The sequence below is a fragment of the Chrysemys picta genome, chromosome 8 (assembly GCF_011386835.1).
Source record: "Chrysemys picta bellii isolate R12L10 chromosome 8, ASM1138683v2, whole genome shotgun sequence".
Taxonomy (NCBI): domain Eukaryota; kingdom Metazoa; phylum Chordata; order Testudines; family Emydidae; genus Chrysemys; species Chrysemys picta.
The window spans coordinates 39,551,969-39,564,550 of record NC_088798.1 but is presented as its reverse complement, the minus strand read 5'-3'; the positions used below and the strand labels follow the sequence as shown (position 1 = coordinate 39,564,550).

The 12,582-nt window shown below is 39.0% G+C and overlaps 1 protein-coding gene across 7 annotated transcripts in view; it reads left to right on the top strand.

Annotated features, from left to right (window-relative positions):
* The window catches only part of COL11A1 (collagen type XI alpha 1 chain), a 235,817-nt gene that overhangs the window by 183,494 nt on the left and 39,741 nt on the right, over positions 1 to 12,582 (top strand). The window lies entirely within an intron of this gene.

Genomic DNA, 12,582 nt, shown 5'->3' with positions numbered 1-12,582 from the left:
AGTGCACCATGACCCTAGGGTTAGAGCAGCCACATTTCAGAGGGTGGGAGGGTAGGGATTCTTGGATATGATTATTGTGCACACTGCAGTGCGGATGCTAGAAGCCTAGGTTTGTCCAAAAAACCTTAACATAGGGTTAAAATACAATGTAAATGCTTAAGCCCAGGGTTCCTTAACATGGGTCAGCCCATTAAATGGGCTTACATTGCAGTCTAGACGTACCCTTAGTTACATCAGCATAAACTCCAGAGTAATTCTATTGGTTTCACTGGTATTTCTTTCACTTTATGCCAGTGTAGCTTAGCACACAATTTTCCCTAATATCTGAACTGTTAAAATATCAGATATTATATGATGCATCAGTGTTAAACAGATCTGTAAGGTCAGCTAAATTGGTCCTCAAGCATCAGCGAGCCATATCCTTTACTGAGGTAAATCCACAAGGCTCCATTGAAGTAAAAGGTGTGATGCTGATTTACATCTGAAGATCTGGCCCTATATGTAGCATTAGCACTTCAAGATTTTATGGTTAATAATGTAGACTTCCACCTCCTGTCTCCATGATGAGTCTCTGTGCTGAGCTACATTTGGTCACCCTTCATTTTGCCTAGGTGAATGTGGAACAGGTATACACAGAATTCTAGGGACTTTTGTCCAAAATAATATAATGTATATGCACACAGAAAGATGAAAAAAGCAGAAATAACAACATGCCTTGGACAGTTATAATTGATTTGTTGAGAAAATATGTATGATTATTCTTGAATATTTTATTTCCACAAAACACTGTGGAAGGACTAATTTATTTGTAACAATGTGTATTTTATAAATTTTGGTTGATGGGTCCTAAAGGTGGAGGAAGGCAAGCAAAGGACATTGATAGTCTTTCAGAAGATAATGTATATTCTGCCTTACCTCCTTTTTCTTCCCTGACCCAGCAGATAGCTTAATACACCGGTTCCTTTCTACCCTTGTCCTTCTCTCATCACAGCTGAGCTCAAGCACTTAAGAAGCCATACTTAAATTTTGTTGCTTTTCATCACCATGAGTCCTCTGCATACAATACACAGCTCTCATACCTCTAGGTGTAATCCATCACAACCATACATTCCAGGACACTAGCTGGAATCACAGGTCAATCAAAATAATGTGTATTTGTTATGGGCCACTTTTTAATCACTCTCAGGAAGGATGCAACTCTATTTCTCTGAGCCCCAGGTATTATTTCTTTACAGAAGGCAAGGAAGCTGCCTCTGCTTACCTTGGATCATTTGTAAAGATAATAATAATAGTAAAAAAAATCACCAAGACTTGCAATTCATCTTACAATACCTTGCACTCTTTTCATTTCTCTGTGCCAACACAAAGATCTTTCTTATGATGCATTTCAATATTGTTGACATTCCCCATAAAACTTAGGTTATGCATCTCTTTTTTTCTCTCTCATTAAAATGAGTTTCCTTCAAACAACCCTTCTGTCATATTTGGGTCATGTCAAAAGGAATCACTGCTTCTTATCAGTGTGTCCAGGCTATCATCTTAATAGAATCTGCAGATGCTTCATCATTTTTTTTCTATCTGCCCATGAAATAAATCACTTACCGGTATTCAGGGAGAAGGTGGGAGAGAGTACTGCAATGATGTATTATGAGACTAGTGATGATGGCTTGATGGAAAATGTGTCCTACTTTGTGTCCCTTCTTTGTTTTCTGAGATCAGTGGATTATGGGGTAACTATTCTAGCCAGATAAAAGCACTAGACTTGGGCTTTAGACATTGCATATTACTGCTTTTGGTGAGTCTGGAGTTGTCAGTGTTTCACTGCTTTCCCTTTTGCTAGTGATATATATTTGGTATATGTCTCTCCCAACCTTTTGATGATGTCTGCATTCTTGCATCTCTAGTGTGTTTTATTAGTAATTGCTAAAAAAGATACAAAACAATATGCCCTTCTGCATGGTTGCATAATTCTATATTCCACTTAATCTCCAAAGCATGTGACATGATTCTCTAAGGCTGTCTTCAGTGGCAGTTTGGCCTATATTAAAGGCTGCAGGATTTGTCTCTCTGGGATGAGGACCAAAAACATGTTTGAATGTTCAAGATATGGGGGACGGGGGGAAATCTAATCATACAGACTTAAAATGTATTCATATCAGTGGATATAGAGAACAACAGGGACAGCAAGGGAAAAATATTTTGATAAAAAAATAAATATTTTGGGTATACAAAATATATGGTGGTCCCCTTAAGTGTTAGTAGGTATAACTCCAGGATTTTCTAGTACTAATTTAAAAAGATGTGTCTGGTTGCGGGTTTATGTTGGTTGGGCAAATATCATATTTGCATATTGGATTTAATAGGTATTTATAGATTGGGTTTCACAGTTGCTTCTTCTCCAGGAAAGATAGCTTATACCCCCAGCATATTGTAATGTTTAACTACCTTTTTGATGACTATCAAGAGAAGGACAGAGGTATTCAATCATTATGTGGCTGATCATTATGTATCAAAGTCATACAGGTAAAATATAGCCTAGATAATATTGAAATTTCTTGCTAGTAATATTTTTCTCAAATACCTTTAGTAATTACTATTTATTTTAGCAGTTCACCTTGAGAATAATACTTCAATCAGATTTCATACCTTGCACATTGCAGCTTGTGTTTCTGTATCATGCTGCATACACAAATGTTATTTGCCTAGGTAAACTGTAGAACAATCCCTAAAAGTGTGTATCAGTAATACTACTGCTAATGACAAAAGTGAGGTTCATTTGGTCATTTAGTTAATCAGCACCATGTTCTAGAGGCTCAGATTCTGCCACACTTGCAGTGGGTCATATCTTACTCCACAAATACTTGTAGTGACCGTAAACATCTTATTTTTGGTCATTAGCCTTAGTTTTACTCGGAGATACAATCTCAGGTTTTCTTCTGTAATATATCTAGGCAAAAAAAAAATGTGGATGCAGCAAGACTTTAAAAAGGACATAATTACAAGTTAGTGCCATATAAGTTTCTGCTTCGATAGTTCTTAGTTTTTCCTATACTGTGATTCAGGGTTACTAGCTATTTCCAACATCTATACCTGAAAAACTCTGACATACAGACGAGAGTATGGCTTTTTTTACTGAATCAAATATAGAAATTAGAGACAGGGATCTGTTAAAAAAATGTCAATTCAGGACAGTTTCCTATAATATACAAAGTAAGAGTGGTTGAGAAGGCAGTGACTGTTCAATACCAGATGCTCTTGGACATCAACAACTTAGGTTGGTTCCCATCTAGGGTCTTATCCTTCCTTTGGATTTTAAAACCATAACAGAAAAGGTCTACACTGGTCTACAATTTTTGAAAAGTCGTCTGCTTCAGAGATAAAATGTGCTATTTATTATGTATTTTGATGTGCTGAATTCAAATATGACAATTAAAACAACTGATTGGCTACTGCTTCTAAGATATTTAAGTTTTTACATTTTATGTCTATGTATATTGTGTAGATAGTAGAGTTTTAATCATAAATTGTAAACCTAGGTCTTTTCAGGTGTTTATGGTTGCTTTACATGATAATATTTCACCGGTCCTGTTTATGTAACACTTTAAAAATCAGCAAAAGGGTTATATAAATAAAATTTATTATGAAACAAAAGGCAAAAAACTATTATGTACATAGTTTAGTCCTATTCAGTGTCTACTCGGCGTTTCTTGGCTTGTCTCTTGTATTCATTAAATGGAGCATCTCTTGTCACTGTCCAGCAATAGTCTGCAAGCATTGATGGGCTCCATTTGCCTTGATAGCGTTTCTCTATTGTTGCAATGTCCTGGTGAAATCGCTTGCCGTGCTCATCGCTCACTGCTCCGCAGTTCGGTGGAAAAAAATCTAGATGAGAGTGCAAAAAATGTACTTTTAGTGACACGTTGCAACCAACGCTTTTGTATGCCTTGAGGAGGTTTTCCACCAACAACCTATAGTTGTCTGCCTTGTTGTTTCCGAGAAAATTTATTGCCACTAACTAGAAGGCTTTCCATGCAGTCTTTTCCTTGCCACACAGTGCATGGTCAAATGCATCATCTCGAACAAGTTTACGAATCTGAGGACCAACAAAGACACCTTCCTTTATCTTAGCTTCACTTAACCTTGGAAATTTTCCACGGAGGTACTTGAAAGCTGCTTGTGTTTTGTCAATGGCCTTGACAAAGTTCTTTATCAGACCCAGCTTGATGTGTAAGGGTGGTAACAAAATCTTCCTTGATTCAACAAGTGGTGGATGCTGAACTCTTTTCCTCCCAGGCTCCAATGACTGTCAGAGTGGCCAATCTTGATGTAGTGGGAATCTCGTGCATGACTATCCCATTTGCAGAGAAAACAGCAGTACTTTGTGAATCCAGTCTGCAGACCAAGCAAGAGAGCAACAGCCTTCAAATCGCCACAAAGCTGCCACTGATGTTGGTCATAGTTTATGCACCTCAAAAGTTGTTTCATGTTGTCATAGGTTTCCTTCATATGGACTGCATGACCAACTGGAATTGATGGCAAAACATTGCCATTATGCAGTAAAACAGCTTTAAGACTTGTCTTCGATGAATCAATGAACAGTCTCGACTCATCTGGATCGTGAACGATGTTGAGGGCTGCCATCACACCATCGACGTTGTTGCAGGCTGCAAGATCACCTTCCATGAAGAAGAATGGGACAAGATCCCTTTGACGGTCACAGAACATGGAAACCCTAACATCACCTGCCAGGAGATTCCACTGCTGTAGTCTGGAGCCCAACAGCTGTGCCTTACTCTTGGCTAGTTCCAAATCCCTGACAAGGTCATTCAGTTCACCTTGTGTTATGAGGTGTGGTTCAGAGGAGGAGGATGGGAGAAAATGTGGGTCCTGTGACATTAATGGTTCAGGACCAGAAGTTTCATCCTCTTCCTCGTCTGATTCAAGTGAGAATGATTCTGGTGCATCAGGAACCGGCAGTCCTTCTCCGTGGGGTACTGGGCATATAGCTGATGGAATGTTTGGATAATGCACAGTCCACTTTTTCTTCTTAGACACATCTTTACCAACTGGAGGCACCATGCAGAAGTAACAATTGCTGGTATGATCTGTTGGCTCTCTCCAAATCATTGGCACTGCAAAAGGCATAGATTTCCTTTTCCTGGTCTACCACTGGCGAAGATTTGTTGCACAAGTGTTGCAGCATATGTGTGGGGCCCACCTCTTGTCCTGATCTCCAATTTTGCCCCCAAAATAAAGGTGATAGGCTTTCTTAACCATAGTGGTTATACTGCGCTTTTGTGATGCAAAAGTCACTTCACCACAATCATAGCAGAAGTTATCTGCACTGTTCACACAAGTACGAGGCATCTCTGCTCACTTTGGCTAAACAGAAATGTGTCCCTTTGCAAAATCAAACACTGACAAATAAGAGAGCACGACACTGTATGATTTCTAGAGCTGATCTAGGGCAATTTGTTCAGCAGAGTGATGTAAGCTTCGTTATGATTACATCATCCATGACTTCTAGGAATAACATGATGCAATTCATATAATGTATGATGCAATACCAGCTTCAGATTGCATCATTCATTGTTTTGCCTAAAAAGCAAGTACTATCCAAACCCAGTCATAGATTTATTCATAGATCCAGTCAAAGATGTATTTTAGTCATTTCTGGTTTAAATTGAGATCCCTTCCCTCTATAACTCACTTATCCTCCGCCATTCCCAAGTCAAGGGTCGTATATACTGACCCAATAGCGTATCTTGAAAACTAGAGCCAATCAACAATTTTAAGCATCATTTTCGTTCTCAGTGATCCAGAATTAGTGAAGTTTGACTACATTTATTTCAGAAGCATTTTGGCTGTAGAGCAATGTAATTAATCACTTCTTGCTTTTAGATCAGGGTTATTTGGACCTTTTCATCATGCTGGACATCTCAGCAAGACTGACCACAAGCTGTTGCTTCAGCAGCTAAGGAAGACTGATTAGGTGTTCTGAATTGCCCCTCTGTTTTGAAAAGATAGAGGCCAACTATCTATCACCTTCAAAGGATGTGTTATACATGATCTAAACCATCTTGCTCACAGTTTTCACAGTGTACAATGAGATCGGTCATCAAGGTAATTTCTAAGTTATATTTCCCAATGCTTTGCCCAATCCAATTTTAAATTAAAATAAGTGATGGGACTACCATCACTTTTCTTAAGAGAGTCTTCATTCCATTACTCTTAGTTATAAGCCTTTTTCACCCTCTACATATTTTTCTCCCTTCTTTATGTTTATACCTTTCAAACACATAGAAGACTATAATATCCCTACATAAATATTGTTTGACCAAGCTTGTAACTAGTTAATCTTTCCTTATGCCTCGTTTCCTCCATTTAATTAATACTTTTGGTTTTCCTTCTCTGAATTCCCTCCCATGTGTTGACATATTTTTGGTATGGAGGGCCCAGAAATGAATGTCTAGATTCACTATCGTTAAAGACCTGACATCATGTATAGAGAGATTATTACCACCTTGGTCCATAATGTCATGTCTCTGTACCCAGTACCTAACTGAAAATTGCACTGTTAAGAAGTATATCCAAGTTAGTTTCTTCCATTCCTAGAGCTGTTAAGTTTTCCTTTGTGTACCATAGGAATCCCTTTCTTCCATGTTTATCTGTATTTGTCATCACACAGATGACTAGGGAGCTGAAATCTTCTCATCCAGCACCCTTCACTTCTAAGCATCTTAATTGTCCATATATTTCTCATTTTCATTGTCTTCTGGTCTTGTGGGCCCCGACTGTAGTTGCTACTTGTAAAAAAAAATTAAAAAAAATCCTTGGGTATAATTGTGGCCTCCTTGAGGTCAATGGGAATTTTGCCACTGGTTTCAATGAAGCAAGGATTTCACCCTTTATATTTTTACCTAAAGTATATCCTCATGACCAAATTATATCCCAGTTATTTTGTAAAAATTGTGACATATTGCCACCCTTGCTCCTTTTCTTCCCTTTCTGATTCTTCTATATGGTTTTGAGCCCCCATTTACATTCACGTGTGAGAATTATCCCACTAGGTTTAATTCAAGAACATGAATTCACACTCTGCATTACAGGGTATCATTTTCATTTCTTATTTCCCATATTCTCTGCATTCATATACAGATGCTTTCGAGCACATTATTTTGCTAGGTTTTTTTTTATTTCTTCTAATTACTTGTCTTCTGCTTTACTATTTCCAAGCTTTAAATAAATGCCAGGTTTCTCAGTGAAGACACATTCCTTCTTCATTTAAATTCCACATAATGCACTCGACCAGTTTTTTGAAATCATAGAGAATTGTTCTGTCAAAAGGAGTCTGTGCTGTGTGAATCATTAACACTCAGACGTTGTTCGAGCAACGGTAGGGTTGTTCACCCTACAAAACTAAGCATGTCTTTTCCCTTTCTTCTTTATATTTTCTTTCAATGGTGTTTAATGCATAAGCATGCTTTGGCCTTACGGTCCCCTTCAGGGTAGGCTCATCATGCTAGATAATATGAGCCACAGTTCTTTGTAAAGTGTGGAAGAACGTTTTGGCATCCTCCCTGTTACTATTGAGGAGGGAAGCACAGCATTTGATCACATTAGTATTTGCGTGACTGGACTAGAAGGAGATATTCAGTCGTTAATACTAGTGTTTCAAAGGCCCCTTTATCTGCTAGCAAACTATAAACAATTTTTATCATATTTAATGTGATGTGTTTTTAACCAGCCTGTTGATTCCTCCACTATACACACAAAATATAGGCCTAACTGATCAAAGGCATCTTCAGTACAAATGTGCATTTAATGTTGCATTATTAATGCTGGTAGGCTCCCTGGAATGGTGAGATTCTCCATTACGCTCAAGCATAACCACTTAAAAACAAACTTCTCCCCAAAGTATACTCTTTGTGCAGCTTATAATTAGAAAAGGTATTAGAACAAAACCTACCAGCATAGTTTGAACTGGTAAGGTGAGGCTGTATGCCAAAGTAATTAGGGCGAAAAGCATGATAAACTGCATGTAAGATACACATGCAGCTTGTTGCCCATATACTTAATTGGAAAGTGTAATGCCCTAGGTTCAGAAGTAGTCTTATAAATCCATTCTTTTCTATCTGTAATATGACACTAGGGCCTGATTTTCAGAGTTGCGAAACAGCTACCACCTCTCACTGATTCCAGTTGGAGTTGGAAATGCTCAGCACTTCTGGAAATTTGTCCTTAACTGTTTGCCAGGCTCCAAATTAAATTTACAGTAGAACCTCAGAGTTAGGAACCCCTCAGGAATGAAGATTGTTCATAGCTCTGAAATGTTCATAACTTGGAACAAAACGTTATGGTTGTTCTTTCAAAAGTTTACAACTGAACATTGACTTAATACAGCTTTGAAACTTTACTATGCAGAAGAAAAATTCTGCTTTTAACCATCTTAATCTAAATGAAACAAGCACAGAAACAGTTTTCTTACTTTGTCACTTTTTTTTAAACTTTCCCTTTATTTATTTTAGTAGTTTACATTTAACATAGTACTGTACTGTTTTTTGTTTGTTTGGTTGGTTTTTTTTGTCTCTGCTGCTGCCTGATTGTGTACTTTCAGTTCCAACTGAGGTCTGTGGTTGACTGGTGTCAAGGCTGCTTCCCCACTTTGAACTTTAGGGTACAAATGTGGGGGCGTGCATGAAAACTTCTAAGCTTAACTACCAGCTTAGATCTGGTCTGCTGCCACCACTCCCAAAGCTAATTCCCTTCCCTGGGTAGCCTTGAGAGACTCTTCACCAATTCCCTGGTGAATACAGATCCAAACCCCTTGGATCTTAAAACAAGGAGAAATTAACCATCCCCCCTCCTTCCTCCCACCAACTCCTGGTGGATCAAGATCCAACCCTCTTGGATCTAAAAACAAGGAAAAATCAATCAGGTTCTTAAAAAGAAGGCTTTTAATTAAAGAAAAAGGTAAAAATCATCTCTGTAAAATCAGGATGGAAAATAACTTTACAGGGTTATCAAACTTAAAGAGCTCAGAGGACCCCCCTCTAGCCTTAGGTTCAAAGTATAGCAAACAGAGATAAACACTCTAGCAAAAGGTACATTTACAAGTTGAGAAAACAAAGATAAACTAACACACCTTGCCTGGCTGTTTACTTACAAGTTTGAAATATGAGAGAATTCTTCAGAAAGATTTGGAGAACCTGGATTGATGTCTGATCCCTCTCAGTCCCAAGAGCAAACAACTTCCCAAAACAAAGAGCACAAACAAAAGCCTTCCCCCCACCAAGATTTTAAAGTATCTTGTCCCCTTATTGGTCCTTTGGGTCAGGTGTCAGCCAGGTTACCTGAGCTTCTTAACCCTTTACAGGAAAAAGGATTTTGGAGTCTCTGGCCAGGAGGGATTTTATAGTACTGTACACAGGAGAGCTGTTACCCTTCCCTTTATAGTTATGACAACTGGTCAGTTCGTAACTCTGGTGTTCATAAATCTGAGGTTCTACTGTACTCTTTAAAAAGTAGATTTTTTTAATGTCATCCTGAACTTGGAAAATCTCTGGGTTTGCTAGCACAAAAATAAAACAGAAATAAATACAAATAAACCCCAAACTTCTCTTCTAGATGGCCGAACAAAAATAAACACAGGGTGCTAGTGGAAGTTTGTTTGTGCTCATGGGTGTCATTAGTAAATACTCTGTTATGTACAGCTCTCAGCAGCTGTAAAGTGTAACGTAAATGTTATGTATTATTATTTAATACAATACAAATTAGGGTGACCAGATGTCCTGTTTTTAAAGGAACAGTCCCATTTTTGGGGACTTTTTCTTATATAGGCGCCTATTACTCCCAATCTCCTGTCCCATTTTTTCACAATTGCTATCTGGTCACCCTAATACAAACATAATGTAATAAAAGGATGTGTATGCACTGAATTTTGTGCCATCTCTCTATTAATTATGCCTTTTCATAATGTGTGGAGCAGGCTGAATCTGTCAATAGCAGAGGTGACATGTGGGATGGTACATGGGGTCATGTGCCCCCTCCCTAGCCCCCGATTTTCATCTTCCATTTAGCACAGAGGTTTTCAAAATGGCACACCCCACAGTTTAAAACCATTACCTGGCTCCTGCCAGGAGCCAGCAGGTGGGAGCTGCCTGGCCTGCTCAGGCCTCTGGCTCTCTGTGCTGTGGGAGCTGGTGTGCTGGCTGGCTGCCCAGCAGCCCTCTCTGTCCTGCTCCCTAAGCCAGGCTGTCTGTCCTGCTCCCTAAGCCAGGCCGCCTGTGCATGGCCAGGAGCTCCCCCGGGAGGACAGGTGGCACAGCTCCGAGCTGCACCCTGATGTGCTCTTGCCTCTCCCCCAAAGGAGCCCAGCACTGGCCGGCAGAGCACGGCTGCCATAAGATGCTCCCTGAGTTGCTCGCTCACTGGTGCTCCTGGATCTGCTGCTGCTCCTCAGCCCAGAGGCGATGCATGGGGCAGTCACGTGCCGCCCAGAAGCTTTAAACTGTGCCCTCCTAACCATCAAGAGTTAAGCATTGTCTGTGGTGAATGGTGAAAAATTACATGTGTCCATGAACTGAAGAAAAGCTGAAATAATTAATTTTATGCCTGTTATTCCTTCTCAGAATCCTATTATTTGGAGTTCTTTTAAGAATGCTAAAACAAATCATTACGCTTTGCTATATGAAGTCAATTGAGCTCTGGCAATTTACACCAGCATAGGATCTGGCCCTTAATTAATAATTTTGCATGATTTACTGATCTCTCCACACACGATAAAATTTCTTCCTGGAATTAGAACAATTTGGTTCCCGTAGGATCAAATTCACCCCTCAGGCTGAGGGTCAGCACCGAACCTGTGTATCGCTTAAGCCCATGTAATTCAGAGCTGATAAATGTAACCTCTTTTAGAGGCTCTGAAAATCTCTGGAGCTGATCTCACTTCTGTCTTCATAATAACCTTTTCATACGTGGACATTTCTTTGTGAGGAAGACAGAGAAACAGAACGGTGATTAAAACCCCTGCACACTGACTGTCATTCAGAGTTGGTGTTTCAATGTTTTCACACCCTTACAAAACCAATTGCACTATTCCGCAGCATAACCAGAAGGTGGCACCATTCTATCCACTATCTTTTTGCTATTCCATATTTTCTAGAATTATTTTACTTAAAATTAGGACCTTTAGTTTAATACAAATTACTCTCCATGAATAATGAAAGTAACATTTCAGATTTAAACACATCTATGGTACTATATCACTCTTTGTAGCTTAGGAACAACTGCCAATGTCCTTACTGAGATCTTGTTAAGAAAAGCTTTCAGTGACATCTCTCAGGTTTTGCCTGAGTAAGATCTGATTAAGGCCCTGCAGTACTTAGAGACAGAATAGATCTCAAGAAAAGGAGACAGTTCCCATGTGGAGGATGAATCAGATATTCATTTGATATCACCCTTGAGCTCGGCCAAAAAGCAAAAAAGAAATGTTTTCATTAACAAATTATAGTGTATTGATTATTCATCTATTTAACATCTGTGATATGAATATGCTCTCTAAATATATATCTAGGGGCAGATAGGGCCATCTTGTTCCACATAAGCACCGTCTAAACTTGATTAAAAAAAGCTGTGTGAAACAAATATGAACGTTCACACCAATTTATGTTTTGCAGCATGAGATCCACTATAGACAAAATACAGAGGCTGAATTTCATACTACAAAACATTAGATAGTGGAAAGGTCATATTTATTTCAGGGATCTGTTTATGAGTTTATATATAGTCCTTACGTGAGGCCAGATTGTAGCTGGCACTTACACAGATGCCCCGAGAGGGGACTCACAAGAAGCTTTCTTACCCTACTTATGCGCCATCCACAACCGAGAGTGCCTGAGAGTGCAGCACTTGTGTTCTTCATGTGTCCCTGAACATACCTCAAAGAGGACAGGGAAGGCGCCTAGTCCCTTCCCTTCCTCCCGCTTCATAGATTGGATTAAAAGCTCATTGAGGGAAGCAGAAGAAGAGCAAACCGTATTGTAATTACACACTGGGAAACTCAGTAAGGAACTGTGCTGCATCAGGAGCTTGACAGGCACAACTGGGTCCTTGATCATTGTCCTTATGCAACTCACTAAATGAGACCTTGATCCTACAGTATGATCCATGTAGGGAGTCCCTTACATCTGGAAGTCTTATTGAAGTTAATGGTCTCCACGTGGCACAGATATTGCCATATGGGTGAATCAGGCTTCAGGCTGTTAAATATTGTTAAAAGTTGTTATAGAGGCTCATATTTTGGCCTTTTAAACATTTTGTATATATTTATCAATTTTTCACTTGTCTGAATAACTCAAGAAAAAGCTGATCTACTTGCTAGCTCAGAGACTTGTTCAAATTCTCCCTAGTGGCATAAATCTAACCTTACAGATGTAGGCATGTACAGAGAAACACTAATAATGATGGTGTAAGATCTCTGTAGAGAACAAGACAGTGAAGATTGTGAAATTCCGTAGAAAACAAATTTTAAAGCAACCCCATTAAACTGAACAATTCACAGAACTTTATTTTTAAAATAGT